Source organism: Bubalus bubalis, chromosome 7, assembly GCF_019923935.1.
Source record: "Bubalus bubalis isolate 160015118507 breed Murrah chromosome 7, NDDB_SH_1, whole genome shotgun sequence".
NCBI classification, from domain to species: domain Eukaryota; kingdom Metazoa; phylum Chordata; class Mammalia; order Artiodactyla; family Bovidae; genus Bubalus; species Bubalus bubalis.
In genome coordinates this window covers 80,249,884-80,267,870 of record NC_059163.1, presented here as the reverse complement: position 1 = coordinate 80,267,870, position 17,987 = coordinate 80,249,884, and positions in this window count along the sequence as shown.

Below are 17,987 nucleotides of genomic sequence, written 5' to 3'. Positions count from 1 at the left end.
TGACTCCACACCTGGGCATCACCAGATGGTCAATACTGAAATTAAATTGATTGCATTCTTTGCAGCCAAAGATGGAGAAACTCTAGAAAGTCAGCAAAAACAAGACCTGAAGCTAACTGTGGCTCAGATCATCAGTTCCTGATTGGAAAATTCAGGCTTAAATTGAAGAAAGTAGGGAAAAGCACTAAACCATTCAGACATGACCTAAGTCAAATCCCATATGATTATATATTGTAGGTGAAAATAGAGTCAAGGGATTAGATCTGGTAGATAGAGTACCTGAAGAACTATGGACAAAGGATCGTAACACTGTACAGGAGGAAATAACCAAAACGATCTCCAAGAAAAAGAAATGCAACAAGGCAAAATGGTTGTCTGAAGAGGTCTTACAAATAGCTGAGAAAAGAAGAGAAGCAAAAGGTAAATGAGAAAGGGAAAGAGACATCCAAGTGAATGCAAAATTCCAGAGAATAGCAAGGAGAGATGAGAAAGCCTTCTTAAGTGAACAATGCAAGGAAATAGAAAACAACAGAATGGGAAACACTAGAGATCTCCTCAAGAAAATTGGAGAGATACCAAGGGAAACGTTCATGGGAAGTTCAGCACAATTAAAGGAAAGAAACAGCAAGGACCTAATAGAAGCAGAAGAGATTAAGAAGAAGTGGCAAGAATACACAGAGGAACTATACAAAAAAGGTCTTAATGATCCAGATAGCCACAATGGTGTGGTCACTCACCTAGAACCAGAAATCCAGGAGTGTAAAGTCAAGTGGGCCTTAGGAAGCTTTGCTATGAATAGAGCTGGTAGAGGTATTGGACCTCCCGATGAACAATTTTAAATTCTAAAAGTGATGCTGTTAAAGTGCTACACTCAATATGCCAGCAAATTTGGAAAACTCAGCAGTGGCCACAGGACTGGAAAAGGTCAGTTTTCATTCCAATCCCAAAGAAGGGCAATGCCAAAGAACGTTCAGATTAGTGCACAATTGTGCTCATTTCACATGCTAGCAAGGCAGTGCTCAAAATCCTTCAAGCTAGGTTTCAACAGTACATGAACTGATAACTTCCAGATGTTCAAGCTGGAATTAGGAAAGGCAGAGGAACTAGAGATCAAACTGCCAACATCTGTTGGATCATAGAACAAACAAGGGAATTCCAGGAAAACATCTACTTCTGTTTCATTGACTGTGCTAAAACCTTTGACTGTGTGGATCACAACAAAGTGTGGAAAATTCTTAAAGAGATGGGAATACCTGACCACCTTACCTGCCTCCTGAGAAACACATTTGCAGGTCAAGAATCAACAGTTAGAACTGGACAGGGATCAACAGACTGGTTCCAAATTGGGAAAGGAGTATGTCAAAGCTGTAACCCTGCTTATTTAACTTCCATGCAGAGTACATCATGCAAAATGCAGAGCTGAATGACTCATAATCTGGAATCAAGATTTCTGGGAGAAATATCAACAACCTAAGATATGCAGATGATACCACTCCAATAACAGAAAGTGACGAGGAACTAAAGGGCCTCTCGGTGAAGGTGAAAGAGAAGAGTGAAAAAACTGGAACTAAAACCCAACATTCAAAAAACTAAGATCATGACATCTGATCCCATAACTTAATAGCAAATAGATAGGAAAAATGTAACAGTGACAGACTTTATTTTCTTGGGCTCCAAAATCTCTGTGGATGGTAACTGCAACCACACAATTAAAAGATGCCATCTTGTTCCTTGGAAGAAAAGCTATGACAAACCTAGATAGTGTATTAAAAAGCAGAAACATCACATGTAGACAAAGACCCTGATGCTGGGAAAGATTGAAGGCAGGAGGAGAGGGGGCAACAGAGGATGAGATGGATGGATGGCATCACTGACTCACTGGACATGAGTTTGAGCGAACTCAGGGAGATAGTGAAGGACAGGGAAGCCTGCTGTGCTGCAGCCCACGGGCTCGCAAAGAGTCAGTCATGACTTAGCAATTGGACAAAAACAAAGCATAAAGAAAATATAGTATATACATATGAGGGATTGTTATTTAGTTTTGAAAATGCTGAATCTTGTCACATGGCACAAAATGAATAAACCATGAAAACACTGTGTTATGGAATACAAGTGTGTTTAGTCACTTCAGTCGTGTCTGACTCTGTGCGACCCTATGGACTAACCTGCCAGGCTCCTCCATCCATGGGATTCTCCAGGCAAGAATACTGGAGTGGGTTGCCGTGCACGTCTCCAGGGGATCTTCCCAGCCCAGGGATCAAACCCATGTGTCTTTTGTCTCCTGCATTGGCAGATGCATTCTTTACCACTAGCACCACCTGGGAAGCCCCAGTGGAACACAAGAATCACCAAGTAAAAGACATTATATTGTAACTGAGCAGGAGCTTATGGGGTCTTCCCCCATATTCTCTGCTTTAGTTCCTCTCTGAAGTACCTAGATAACAGTATCTGATGCACATTCCTGAGTTGTTTTCCAGATGTGAAAACCCCTCACCAAGTGGGAGATGTTAACTACTTGATGACCACGAGCACACAGACCCCAGGCCTTCTGGAGCCTTAAGACTGATAATGTTAACCCCTAAGGGTCATCACCGAGATCAACACCAAACATTGTGCTCATCCTATGCCTAGGGTCCTACTGATAATAATTTTGCTTTCAAGATACCTTGGCCCAGGGCCAAGGGAGCAAACTATGCAGAAAAGATTGAAAATAGTAGGTCTCAGATTGTGATCCTTGGCTGCCATCTGGGAACCTGGAATTTGGGAGGATTCCCACCACTCTAACTGCTAAGAGTGTTTAAGTTATGTGTACAAATATAGTTTATGCTAAACACCTGCTTTCCTTCCAGAAGTCTGGAATTTTGGTCTGTTCCAGGCACAGGGGCTACTTTATGAGCAGCCCCCAATAAAAAAATCTAGGCACAAAGTCACTAACAAGCTTCCTGACAGGTGATGTTTCACATGCATCGTCACAGCTAAGGGCTGGAGGAGTTGAGCACTTCCTGCGTGACTCCCCTGGAAGAGGTCCTTGGAGCTGGTACCTGATTTCCCAGGGACTTCACTCTGTGTGCTTTCCCCTTGGCCGACTGTTCTTTGCATCCTTTCATCACAGTAAATCACAGCCATAGAACAAGCACATGCCCTTGGTGCCCCTGTAGCCACCCAAGGCTGCCACCACCGGTGCCAGCAGGCCCTCCTGGACACTCACCTCACAGTTCCACTCACGGGAGCTGGAGCCTCAGCAGAACACATGCTACTTGGTCAGGATTTTGGACAGCGCCCATCCTATAGAGATCCAGGACCGCATCAAACTGAGAAAGTAAAATAAACAGTTGTCCTGGGACTTCCCTAGTGGTCCAGTGGCTTAGACCCCATGCTCCCAATGCAGGGGGCCTGGGGGTTCGATCCCTGGTCAGGGAACTAGATCCCTCGTGCTTCAATTTAAAGAAAAGATCCATATACCACAACTAAGAATGGGTGCAGCCAAATAAATAAATAATATTTTTTAAAATAAACAAACGGTTGTCCTTGACTCATAACAAGTTTTGGGCACAAGTGCCAATCCTCTTTGAAGAGGTTCACTCTCAGCCAAGGTTTTATAGGATTCCCATGTGTGTTAGTTGCTCAGCCATGTCTGACTCTTTGTGATCCCATAGACTGTAACAAACCAGGCTCCTCTGTCCATGGAATTCTCCAGGCAAGAATACTGGATTGGGTAGCCATTCCCTTCTCCAGGGGATCTTCCCAACCCAGGGATTAAACCCAGGTCTCCTGCATTGCAGGCAGATTCTTTACCACCTGAGCCACCAGGGAGCTCGAGCTAACAGGACAAAATTTTAAAACACAAGAAAACACTGCACTATTTCAGCAGAAACTATAAATATTCTCCAAGAAATCAGATAATACAGTACACAGACTGTAAAATAATATAATGACTATAAAATATAATATATAGACTCTCAACTGAAAAAAATGCACAACCTGAAAGTTGAGAATTATGTTTTATTCAGGGCATTATTGAGGACTATAGTCCAGGAACCAGCCTCTCAGGCCGCTCTGAGGAGCTGCTCCTAAGAGGTAAGGGAGGAGCCAGGATATGCAGGACTTTTCGCTGGAAAACAACAAACAGCAACCACCAGCACCGAGTGGTGGAGACAAAAAATGATTGTTAATCATAAAGACAAGCCTCTCGAGTTCATAACTCAGTGCTCTTCTATGTGTAGGACTATGGAAGAGTCTGGCCTTACTGAAATTATTCCGTTGATATGCATCTTAACTATCTAGGGTCAACCACTTGTTTTTCTTCAACCTGAATTCCCCTCAGGGTGCACCATGAGAGGGAAGGCCACAGAGGCTGACGGTTTGATGGCCACAACATCCTTGGTTTACTGCTATGGCAGGCTACATTCTTTGCCCCAAGACCATGAAATAACCAAATCAGAAAAGACTAGTAACATAAGAGAAGAAATTGAACAGATAGAAAGGAATAAAAAATTATTAAGATAGTTTTTAAATAACTGCAGAAATAAAATATGGTTCTTGAAATTCAAGAAACTCAATGAACAGGTTAAGTAGAATACAAACATAATTGAAAGAGAATTAGTGAAGATCGGAAGCAAATAACGATAATGTAGTCTAGAGAAATAGGAAGTTAAATATGAAAGAGCAGTTGAGAGATATGGAGGCTGGGATGAGAAAGTCCAAAATATACAGGATAAGAGTTCAATAAATGGAATTCCCTGATGGTCCAGTGGTTAAGACTCCACTTTGCAATGCAGGGGACTGAGGTTTGGTCCCCTGTCAGGGAACTAAGATAACACATGCTGTGGAGCATTCCAGAACCCCTGTGTCACACCTAGAGAGCCTGCATGCCACAACTAACGAAGCCTGCGTGTTCTTGAGCCCGTGCACGGCAACTACGGAGCCCAAGCAGCACCACTAGAGAGTCCACGCACTACAATGAACGATGCCTTGTGATCGCGCAATGAAGATCCCCCTTGCCACAGCTTAAACCTGACGCAGTCAAATAAACAAACAAATAAGAGTTCTAGAAGGAGTGGATTAAGGATGGGGGAGGAGCTGCAAAGTGATAATGACTGAGAATTTCCTGACTAGAATCAGACACTGAACCTCATTATTTAGGAACCATAAAGAATCCCAAACAGGACAGAAAGTGAGAAATGCCCACTGCAAAAGTAAAATATCTGTCCCTTCCCAGACTTCCAGATCCTGTCTCCATAGGCAATCGCTATGAAGTGTCTGAGTATCTTTCCAGTTTTCTCTGCCATAAAAAATACTTGTTTACTCAAGTGTGAGCTTTCTCAACATACCTTTCTGTATCTTGCTTTTTCTTTTTTCTCTAAAATCTATCTTGGAATTTATTTCCTAACCACCTTAGTAGATCTCATTCTTTTTGGTAGCTACTATTGCCTCTGGGTGGACATTTAGATGGTTTCAACTTTTCATGTATGCTATAACTTCCTTGGAATGTGTCTTTGCACTTATGTGTGACAATATTTCTAACAAATCTTCCAAAGTGGAATAGCTGTGTCCCAGGACATGTGTATTTTTAATTTCAGTAAATGTTACCAAAGAGCCTTCCAGAGACTGCATCAGTGACGCTCCCATAAAAAGATGGGAAGATGCCTTAAAAAACCCTAATGTTTCCTACTAACCTTTTAATCTTGGCCAATTTGAAGGGTGGAAAAAAAAAATCTCATTGTTGTTTCAATTTATTAACAGTTTCATGACTACCCTCATTACTAGTCAGGTTGAGTACTTTTTCATATGATATTTTGAAGTATCTAGTATTTTTTCTTTGAAATGTTGGTCATTTAACTTTTGAAATGTTGGTCATTTTTTAAAATAGATCTATAAGAGCTCTTTTTATACTACAGAATAGCTTTTGCTCATTGTCAGTACTGACAGTACTTTTCACAGCTGCATTACCTTCTGACTCTGACTCTGTAAGCTATGCCACATGTACGTTTCAACTTCTGTGTTCCATGTCCAGTTGCTCGATCATGTCCTACTCGTTGTGACCCCATGGACTGCAGCACACCAGGCTTCCCTGTCCTTCATCATCTCCTGGAGCTTGCTCAACTCATGTCCATTAAGTCGGTGATGCCATTCCCTTCTCCTCCCACCTTCAATCTTCTAGGTAGTCAGTTTTATTTATCTTTTCCTTTCTTTTTCTACATTTGCTACTTCCTGTGAAATATCCTCACTCCAAGATAATTTTTCATATTACCTTCATTTTCTAATTCTTTTACTGCCTCTTTTTTGACATTTCTGGAATTTACTGTGGTGTAAGGCACAAGGTTGCAATCAAGCTTAATTTTTTCTCTAAATACTAGCCAATGATCCTAACATCATGAACCGTACAATCTCTCTTTTGTGAGATGCAACTAAACAAGAAACCTTTATCCCTGACCAACCACCATCTATCTTCTAGGTCCCTGGAATGTCCTGACCTCCCAGAGCTCTTAGAAGAACATAAATGTTCTTCATGAAAACACTGTGTAAGTATCAGAACCCACAGCCTCTGCATGGAGAACTGTAATCACTACATGTGGAAGACCAGCAGAAAGGATGTCTCAAGAAGCATCAGACCCTCCCACCAACACCCCAACACTGAGCCACAGGCTACTGTCTTTCATCATTTTGACTTTTGAGTGTAAAGTCAAAGTATACCCAGTGAGAGAAGCAATGTGAGGCAGCTTTAAGTGGACCCAGGTCTGCCACTCACAGCTGAGACTTCAGGCAAGTCCTCTATCCTCCTTGAAAAGCAAGTTCCGCCTTGACAGTGACCACATGCCCAGGGAATATTACCTTTCTTTCAAGGAATCCTCAGCAATCTACGAAGCACTTTCACAGATTTGATGTTTTACATCTAAACCAAGTCAAGTGCGCCCAAAAGATGGATACTCTGGGCTGTGAAAGCTTTGAAAAGTTGCCTGGTCTCCAAACGCCCGAGTGGTGGAGTTCCTACCTCCAGCCTCCCTTCTTTAAGTTGCCTCACCTACAGAATACAGCATCCTCAGCACAACAGTTTTGCAGAGACAGGCATTTGTCGGGACAGGGGGAGGAGGTGATGGGTAAGGAGGAAGAAATAATGACAAAGAAGCCCTTGGGTGTTTGTTCTGAGACATTCAACTCCAATTTACAAACCAGCAACACCACCATAGACTAAGCGAGGCTCTAGTTGCCTGCCAGAGTAACCGGATTGGGGCATGAGGAAAACCTGCCACCTTGTGGCCATTTCCTGTAACAACAACTTTAAAACCCGTTGGAGTCCAGTCCCCACAGCCGGACCAGGCTTGGATCCCAAGGCTGAAGTAAGGTGGGATTTAGGGAGAAGTAGAGGTGGTTCTAGCATTTGAGCTGTCTTTCAGGCCTATATTTCTTGCTCCCCTCTGGGTGGGAACACATTTTCCTATGCAGATGGGCCAGCCAGGAGCCAACCCAATTTTAGTGGACTCATGTCATGGTGGTACCTGTGGACACAAGAACTTGGAAAACCCAGCTGCTTTCCAGGTCTGCAGGTGATAACTATCTTTTACTTCAACTTCTTGTGTCAAAGGCCTACCCTAGGAAGGATGACACTAAAAAATCAAGGTATCAGAGGATCGGGCAATTCTATGCCTGGATAGGCAGAGCAAATCTTAATCCCCAAAGAGGCAAGCACTGCAACCTTAACTACGGTGCTCACTATTCAAGCACACAAGTCAAGGAAGCGGGGAACAGATCCAGGGAGAGTCAAAACTATGGGAAAAACTTGTCCAGAGAGACAATGCAATCTTACTGGGCCATAAGGAAGAATAAACTAATAGCCGCCTCAGCAACAGGGATTGACCCATATATGAAACGATGAAATAAAATAAATGAGACAAAGACAGATACCCTGTGTTACTGCTTTGTGGTTGAATAGAAAGCTCAGCTAAGTGAACTAGAGTACAAAAGAGAAATTGACTTATTTACGTTAACTTACAGCTCAATAAAGAGAAAAGGTGGGGGGAAAAATTAGAAATTTGAAGGCATGAATAATCTACACATACTAATGCACATAAAAAAGACAATATCAACTAAATGTAATTGAGAGTAAAAGGAAGGGTGGTCATAATGCTTCCATAACCTGCATCAGAGCGAGAGCTCCAAAAACATGACATGTGTAGATGTATCGATGAATTGCCTGTCTGCACACATACAACAAACAACACACTGTACATCAATGATATTTCTACAACTTTTAAAGTGGAACAGAGAAGAAACAAGAAAAAAAAAAAAACAGAACTGCACTCTCTACTCCTCTCTAAAGGCCTTTAGCCTGGTTGGCATCACGTCCCTGCTGCCTCAGCAGGCTGGGATCCCAAGGCTGAAATATGGTGGATTCAGGGAGGAAGGGAGCGTGTGCCAGCATTTGAGCCCCTCTCAGACCTGTATTTCTTGCTCCTCTCTGCATGGGAACACAAATTTCCCGATGCAGATAGACCAGCCAGGACCCAACCCAATCTTAGTGCACCCAAATACTGATGGAGCCCCTGGGCAGAAGGAGTTTAGAAAACCCAGCTGCTCTCCTCTCCAGGTGATGGAGATTCTGAATGCAGCTTCCTTGTTTCAAGGACCTCCCCTAGGCAGGACCACACCCTCCAGGGAACCTTGAAGCAGGCCTTCAGACTTGTTCCTGTGGTGAGGGCTGAGAAGGAAGCCCAAGGAAGACAGACGCCCTCAGGTGTACTCACAATGACCATCCTGGAAGCCCAGGCACACTAGGTTTCGGCTTTCCTCACCAGAGTTGGGCATGAAAAAGTGCTGCCACCTTGTGGATGTTTTTCTAACTGCTAGTGTCAATCCCCTGCTCCTGGGGTCTGAATATTCACCAGCCTGCTTGGTGGAAAAGTCACTCACTGGGTCTCAAGAGATATTCAATGGGTGAAAATCATGGGAAAAATAATGCAAATCAGGACAGCTTTCCTGAAGCCAATCTCAACAGATAAATATAACTCAGTATTTAAAAGTAACAAGTTTATCATGTATGAAACGAGTTGCCAGTCCAGGTTCAATGCACAATACTGGATGCTTGGGGCTAGTGCACTGGGATGACCTAGAGGGATGGTATGGGGAGGGAGGAGGGAGAAGGGTTCAGGGCGGGGAACATATGTATACCTGTGGCGGATTCATTTTGATATTTGGCAAAACTAATACAATTATGTAAAGTTTAAAAATAAAATAAAATTTTTAAAAAAGTAACAAGTTTAAAGAAACACAGAAAGACTTGAATAAAATTATCTCCTCCGATAAAGATTAAGGAGAAGTAATTGAATAGTGCAGCAGGATATCATTTCCTTCCTGTCAGAGTAATCATCATTTTAACTTTCACAAACAACAAATCCTTGGAAAATTGTTGGGGAACAGTACTCCTACACTCTCAGATAAAATCCATAGTGTATAGAGCTGAAACAGGTACACAATGGATGTTCCTTAGGAGACTAGAAATATAGTTGTGAGTTGATCAGGTATTTCTAAGCTTGGAATACAGCTGGAGAAAACTTTAATTCCAAAAGACACAGGTACGTCAATGTTCAACAAAGCACTCATTGTTTACAACAGCCAAGGCATCGAAATCAAAATGTCCTTGGGAAGATGAAAGGAATAGGAGGAAGTGGTACAGGGAGAAATGAAACTTGTTCAACCCTAAAGAGAAATGAAATATTGTCCTTCTCAGCAACAATTTTCCCAGAGATGATCATACTAAAATAAATTAGACAAAGACAAACATTACTGATATCATTTAGAGGTGCAGTTGAAACACTCACAGCAATGAGGTACTTTAGCGAAGAGATTCAGAAACTTAAAACAGAAACTTACACTTACCAAAGGGAAATGGTTTGAAGAAAAAATAAATTTGCAGGTGGGAGGAAACTTATACTAATATATACATAAAATGAATCAACAAAATCCTAATCTATAACGATGAATTCTTCTCAACATGCTTTAATAACCTGTATGGGTCAGAAGCTCTGAAAAATTCCATGTGTAGATGTATCAATGAATCCCTTTACTGTACACATAAAACAAACAAAACATTAATCAAGGATACTACTATAAAAAATTAAAAGTAACAGAAGAGATAACTGCACTCTCTACTCCTCTCTAACCTTGCTTTCCCTCACTGGTGTCACGTTCCTGCAGCCTGAGCAGGTTTGGATCCCAAGGCTGCAATGTCCTGGGCTTCAGGGAGGAGACCCCTTTCAGGCCTGTCATGCTTTTTCCCCTCTGTGTGGGAACACAATTTCAGATGCAATTGGGCCTTCCAAGAGACAAACCAAGCTTATGCATCCAAAGCCTGGGGGAGCCCCTGGCCTCTAAGAACTTTGAAAAGCTAGCTGTTCTCCAGGTCTCCCGGAGGTGTAGATCCCTACTACAGGTTCCTTCTTTTAAAAGCCTCTTCAATTTAGGACAGTGGGCTTCCCAGGTGGCTCAGTGGAAAAGAATCCACTTGCCAAACAAGACGCAGTTTCCATCCCTGGGTTGGGAAGATCCCCTGGAGAAGGGAATGGCTACCCACTCTAGTTTTTGCCTGGGAAATCCCATGCATAGAGGATCCTGGTGGGCTACAGCCCGTACAGTTGCAACAAGCCTGCACAACCAGCAGCTAAACCACTACCACCATTTAAGACAGCAATCTCAAGCCAGCAATTTTCCAGGTGTTCAGATTTGTCCCAGAGGTAAAGGATTGGGGGGAAGAAATTAAAAGACAAAAGCCCTTGAGCCTTTTTCTGGTAAAAGACATTCCAAATGAAAACCCAGGAAGCACAGTTTCACTAAGTCTCTGGTTGTTCCATTAGCCAAAGTTGGGCATGAAAAAGTGCTGCCTTCTTGTCGATGCTTCCCATAATAGTAACTCTAAAACCATTGCTTCTGAGTCCTGAATAGTCAGGAGTCCTACATGGCTGTAAATGACATTGTCCCTCATGAAATATCCTGGGTGAGGTATGGAAAAAGAATTCATCAGGACAACATTCCAGAGGTTAATTTCAAAGGGTAAATTTAACTAACAGGGTTGAGATTTTAAAAACCACCTCAAAAGATGCTCAACACCACTAATTATTAGAGATAGGCAAATCAATGGCAATCCACTCCAGTACTATTGCCTGGAAAATCCCATAGACGGAGGAGCCTGGTAGGCTACAGTCCATGGGGTCGCAAAGAGTCGGACACAACTGAGCGATCTTCACCGTCTTCACCGTAAATCAAAAGTACAAGCAAGTATCACCTGTCATCAGAATAACCATGACTAAAAAGTATACAAACAGTAAATGCTGGAGAAGGCAAAGATAAAAGAGAACCCTCCTTTTCTGTTGCTGTGAATGTAAACTGGTAACGACCACCTTGGTTTACTGTGGTGAGCCATATAGAGGTTTCTAAAGAAACCAAAACTAGATCTACCAAATTATCTGGCAGTCCCACTTTGGGCATACAACTGGTGAAAGCCAGAATTTGAAAACACATACTCACTCAACATTCTGTGCAGTTCTATTTACAATATCTAAATCATGGAGACAACAACAATATCCATCAACAGATGAAGGGATGAAGAAGTTGTATATACAGACAATGGAATATTACTCAACCATAACAATATGAAATAATGCCTTTTGCAGGAACATGGATGGAACTAGAGATGATTATACTTAATGGAGAAAGATAAAGACACATATATTATATCGCTTACAATCTAAACATTGATACCCCTGAATGCATGTGTAAGGGATAAACAGACTCAAACACTAAGAAACTGATAGTTACTGAGGGGAAAAGCAAGGGGAAAAAAGATGTGGGTATTCATAGATACACACTGCTGCTGCTGCTGCTGCTACTGCTAAGTCACTTCAGTCGTGTCCGACTCTGTGCGACCCCATAGACGGCAGCCCACCAGGCTCCCCCGTCCCTGGGATTCTCCAGGCAAGAACACTGGAGTGGGTTGCCATTTCCTTCTCCAATGCAGGAAAGTGAAAAGTGAAAGTGAAGTCGCTCAGTCGTGTCCGACTCTTAGCAACCCCATGGACTACATGCTACCTGGCTCCTCCATCCATGGGATTTTCCAGGCAGAAGTACTGGAGTGGGATGCCATCGCCTTCTCTGAGGTACGTAATAGTACTTATAAAATATATAGTCCACAAAGACCTATGATACAACATAGGGAACCCTACCCAACACTCTGTAATAATGTACAGAATCTAAGAAGGGCTTCCCTGGTGGCTCAGATGGTAAAGAATCTGCCTGCAATGTGGGAGATCTGGGTTAAATCCTTGAGTCAGGAAGATCCCCTGGAGAAGCGAATGACAACCCACTCTAGTAGTCTTGCCTTGGGAATTCCATGAACAAAGAAGCCTGGCAGGCTACAGGGGACTTGTCTCTATTGCATGCATGTCTCTAATAATTAGCAGTGTTTTGCATCTTTTCAACTACTCTTTTTTTTTTTAAGCCTTGTGAGTAAAATTTACCTCTTGAAATTGGCATCTTGAGTCTGCCCTGTTTTGAATTCTTCTATTATCTACCCCAGGGCATTTCTTGAGTGCCAATGTCATTTACAGTCTTGCAAGCTTGTGAATATTAAGTGCTTATAAGAGACATGCAAGGGGCTTCCCTAATGGCTCAGATGGTAAAGAATCTGCCTGCAACACCTAGCAGATTGAATTGAATTGAAGACCCAGGTTCAATCCTTGAGTTAGGAAAATCCCCTGGAGAAGGGAATGGCTACTTGATCCAGTATTCTTGCCTGGAGAATTCCATGGACAGAGGAGCCTGGAGGGCTACAGTCCATGGAGTTGCAAAGAGTCAGATGTGCCTGAGCAACTAATGTACATATAGAGACAAGCAAATCAAAACTACAATGAGGTATCGCCTTGCACCTGTCAGAATGGTCGTTATTAAAAAGTCTACCAACAATAAGAGGATGAGGAGAAAAGGGAGGCCTGCTATGCCATTGGTGGGATGTAAACTGTTAACAGCTACTATAGAAAACAGCATGGAAGTGTCCATCAACAGATCAATGTATAAAGAAGATGTAGTGTGCAGACTATTAGTCATTGCAAATTCTGCCACTTGCAACAACATGACTGGGCCTAGAGTGTATTATACCTACTGAAATAAGCTAGTGAAAGCTCTATGTTCTCAATTATATGTGGAATCTAAAAAGTGCAAGAAAGGAATGTATATAGTAATAACAAAATACTAGTAGAGTTACAGAGAACAAATTAGTGGTTACTGGTTGGAACTGTGAAGCGGGGAGGGTAAGACAGTCATTTCTCCTAATCCAATACTCCTATGTAGAAAATAAATAGGGATATATTGTACAAAACAGGGAAATATAGCCATTATTTTGTAATAACTTTAAGTAGAACATAATCTATATATGTTGTACCGCTGAGACTAATGTAAAATTGTAAATCAACTATACTTCAACTTTAAAAATCCAAAGTGTGACTGAATGGATTAAAAAATTTTATATTGTATACAAGAGACTTCATGAATCTTAAGGCCATATATAGGATACAGTTGAATAATTGGGGAGAAAAGATATTTCATGCAAATGATATTTACCTGACTTGTCTACTATCAGGTAAAAAAGATTTTAAGTCAAACCTCTCAAAGAAACAAAGGCTGTATAATGATAAAGGGATTCATTCATCAAGAAATTATGACAATTATAAATATGTATGTATTCAGCATTGGAGTCGCTAAACATATTATATAAAGAAAATGTTAACACCCATGAAGGGGAAATGTGCAGAAATAAAATAATGGTAAGAAATATCAACATGCAGCTGTCACCACTGTATAGATCATCCAGACAGAATATCAAAAAGGAAACACTGAATTTGAATGCATACTTGACAGCCAGGCAGGCATATATGTACATTCCACTCAACAGCACCAAAATTTCCACTCTTTTGAAGTATACATATTAATAGAACATTTCCTAGGATAGATCAAATGCCTAGCCACAAAACAAGTCTTCAGAAACCCAAGAAGATTGAAATCATATCAAATATCTTTTCCAACCACAATGGTATGAAAATGAAATTCAGTATTAAGAGAAATAATGGAAAATTCAAGAACACTTAGAAATTGAACAACAAGCTCCTCAACAACCAATGCATACAAAATAAATCAAAAGGGAAATTTTTAAAATCTTGAAACAAAATTGGAAATCTGAAGTACCTAAACTTATGGAATACTACAAAAACAATTCAATTTGAAGAGTTATGTTTACAGTGATAAATGCATATATTTTTAAAAAAATTCTTAGAGGGGATCAACATGATAGAGCTCACCTCCTCCCATGGACACACACAAGTTAAACTTACAGAGAAATTATCTCTGAGAATGACCTGAAGACTAGCAGAGAAATTTTCTACAACTAAAGATATGAAGGAGAAACCACAAGGTGAGTAGGAGGACTGGAAACAGTCTAGTTAGAACCTACAGCTCCAGAACAGTGACTCACAGCTGAAGATATCACAACTGCATAGGTCCTCCACAGGGAGGGCTTTGAAAACCCACCGGGCTTACTTTTAGGAGATCTGGAGGCTGCAAGAAACAGACCCTGCCCTCCTAGGACACGCACACAATCTCTCATGTTCTCAGTCCCTGTGCAGAGTCAGTGGTTTGAAAGACACCTGGGTCAGACCTACTTGTGCATCTCAGAGCGCTTCTTAGAAAAGCAAGAGGCAGCTGGGACTCCAGCTAGGGATGGACACTGGCAGGCCACATTTAGAGTCTACCCTGTAGCTGATGAGTGTCAAGGGCCTGCCCCATCGACCACCATGCCTCCAGCACTCCTGCACCACAAGGCCCTGCAACCAGACACACTGGGGCCTGCCCTGTCCACCTGTGCCCCTGGAGCGCCACACAGCCACCCATCATGGAGGGCTGCCTTGCCTCCAGCACACCCACCATAATCACATAATGCAGGGCCTCACATCAGTTTAGAGCAGCATCCAACACAGCCTTCTAACTTGTCTACAGCAGTTGGCCTTGTTGTAACAGAAAGGTGCATGCAACCCACAGAGGGGACACCCCTGGAGCATCTGGCTCTGCTGGCCAGAGGGGAGGTGTGCTGGGCCCTATAGGCCATATTCTGCATAGAGCCATGTGTCTAAGGCCACGAAATGGAATGAACTGAACCTAGTGAATAGAAATGCACAGAGAAATAAGAAACATACAGAAACAAATGAATATGTTACAAATGAAGTAATAAGACACATCAGAAAAAGAACTAGATAAAATAGAAACAAGCAGTCTACCTGGGGAAAAAAGTGTTCAAAGTAATGATTATAAGGATGCTCACCCACGTCAGGAGAATAGACGGACATGAGAACTTCAACAAACAGGAAAAAATATGTTAAAAAAAAAAAAAAAAAAAAAAAAGAGCCAAACAGCTGAAAAATACAGTATACAATAACTGAGATTAAAAAGAGGGCCTGAGACTTCCCAGGTGGTCCAGTGGTTAAGACTCCGTGTTCCCAATGAAGGGGGCAGGGGCCTGATCCTTGATTTGGGAACTAAGATCCCACACAGCCTGATGAAAAAAAGAAGTTAAAAGAGAGAGCCCAAATAAATCAGAAATGAAAGAGATGGAATTATAACAGACACCATAGAAATACAAAATATCATAAGAGTTCACTATTAATACAATTAATTATATGCCAACAAATTAGATTATCTAAAAGTAGATAAATTTCTAGAAATATAAATCTTCCAAGATTGAATTAGGAATAAATTTAAAAATCTAAACAGATTATTAGAAATGAAATTGAATCAGTAATAATAAAAAAATTCCCAATAAACTAAAGTCCAGGGACAGGTGGCTTCAATGATAAATTCTACCAAACATTTAAAAGAAAGTTATTAATAACACCTATCCTTTCTAAACTATACTAAAAAATTGAAGAAAGACTGTTTCCAAACTTATTCTGAGGCCAGCATCACCCGTATATGAAAACCAGGTAAAAACATTAGCCAAAATGGTAAATTACAGGCCAATATTTCTGATGCGAAGAGCTGACTCATTTGAAAAGACCCTGATGTTGGGAAAGATTGAAGGCAGGAGGAGAAGGGGACAACAGAGGATGAGAAGGTTAGATGGCATTACCGACTCAATGGACATGAGTTTGGGTAAACTCCGGGAGTTGGTAATGGACAGGGAGGCCTGGCGTGCTGCGGTTCATGGGGTTGCAAAGAGTCAGACATGACTGAGCGACTGAACTGAACTGAACTGAACAGGCAATATTTCTGATGCAAAAATCCTCAGCCAGATATTACTAAACTGAATTCAACGATACATTAAAAGAATCGTACACCATGATCAAATGGGATTTATCTCAGGAATGCAGGAATGATTCCATATATGCAAATCAATTAAATGACATACCAGATTAGCACAACAAAGGATAAAATCATATGATCATTTTCATACCTCAAGCAAAACATTTGGCAAAATTCAACAAAATTCTAAATTTGATTTATTACAAAAACTCTCAACAAAATTAATATAGAGACATCATACCTTTTTTTCATAATAAAGGGAATGAACTCCCCAGATGGTTAAGTGGTTGGGAAACTGTGATTCCCCTGCAGGGGGTGTTGTTTCAAGCCCTGAGAACTAGGTCTGAGAACTAGGATCCTGCATGCTGTGTAGTGAGGCAATAAATAGATAAATAAATAAAAGGGCATATATAACAAAATCAGAGTTAACGTCATACTTAATGGTGAAAAGCTGAAAGCATTTCCTCTAAGAACAGGAGCAAGGATTCCTACTATCACCACTTTTATTCAACACAGTATTAATTACTTTAGCTACAGCAAAAAGATAAGAACAGAAGTAAAAAATGGGATTTGTGAAGGAAATAAAACTGTCACCATTTGCAAATGACATGATAATATATAGAAAAAACCCTAAAGATTTCACCAACATATTATCATAAATGAATTCAGTAAACTTGAAGTATACACAATATACAGAAATTTGTTATTTTTCTCTGCACAAATAATAAACTATCAGAGAAATTAAGAAATAAAACATTTAGGATTATACCAAAATTAATAAAATGCCTAGGAATAAATTTAACCACAGAGGTGACAGATTTATATACTGAAAAGTATAAGACATTGATGAAGGAAATTGAAGCTGACACAGGTAAAAAGATATTCTGTGCTCTTGGTTGGGGATGAATTAATCGTTTAAAAAACAGCCATTTTACTTGAAGAAACCTACAGATTTAAAACAATCCCAATGTCAAAATACCCATAACATTTTTCACAACTAGAACAAACAATTCTAAAATAAACATAGAACAACAGAACACTCACATTGCAAAGCAATTCTAAGAAAAATGATCAAAGCTGGAGATAGAATGCTCCCTGACTACAAAGCTATAATAATCACAAAAGCAGACATATAGATCAATGGGATACAGATCCCAAAAAGGAATGTACACGTAGTTATGGTGAATAAATCTACTAGAAAGGAGGCAAGAATATACAAAGGCGAAAAGACAGTCTCTTTAATAAGTGATACTGGGATAACTGGAGAACTACATGTAAAATAATGAAATTAGAGCATTTCCTCACACCATACACAAGTATAAGTTCAACATGGATTAAGGACCTAAATGTCACACACCAAACCATAAAATTCCTAGAAGGGAACATAGGCAGAAAACCCTGACATAAATTGTAGCAATTTTTTTTTTTGGATCTGGTCTCTAAGGCAAAAGAAATAAAAACAAAAATAAATAAATGGGACCTAAATAAACTTAAGAATTTTTTCACAGCAATGAAAACCATCAACAAAATAAAAATTCAAAGTGCAAAATGGAAGAACATATTTGTAAATGATATGACTGATGAAGGGTTAATATCCAAGATACATAAGCAGCTCATACAAATCAATGTCACACACACACATAAAGAACAAACAA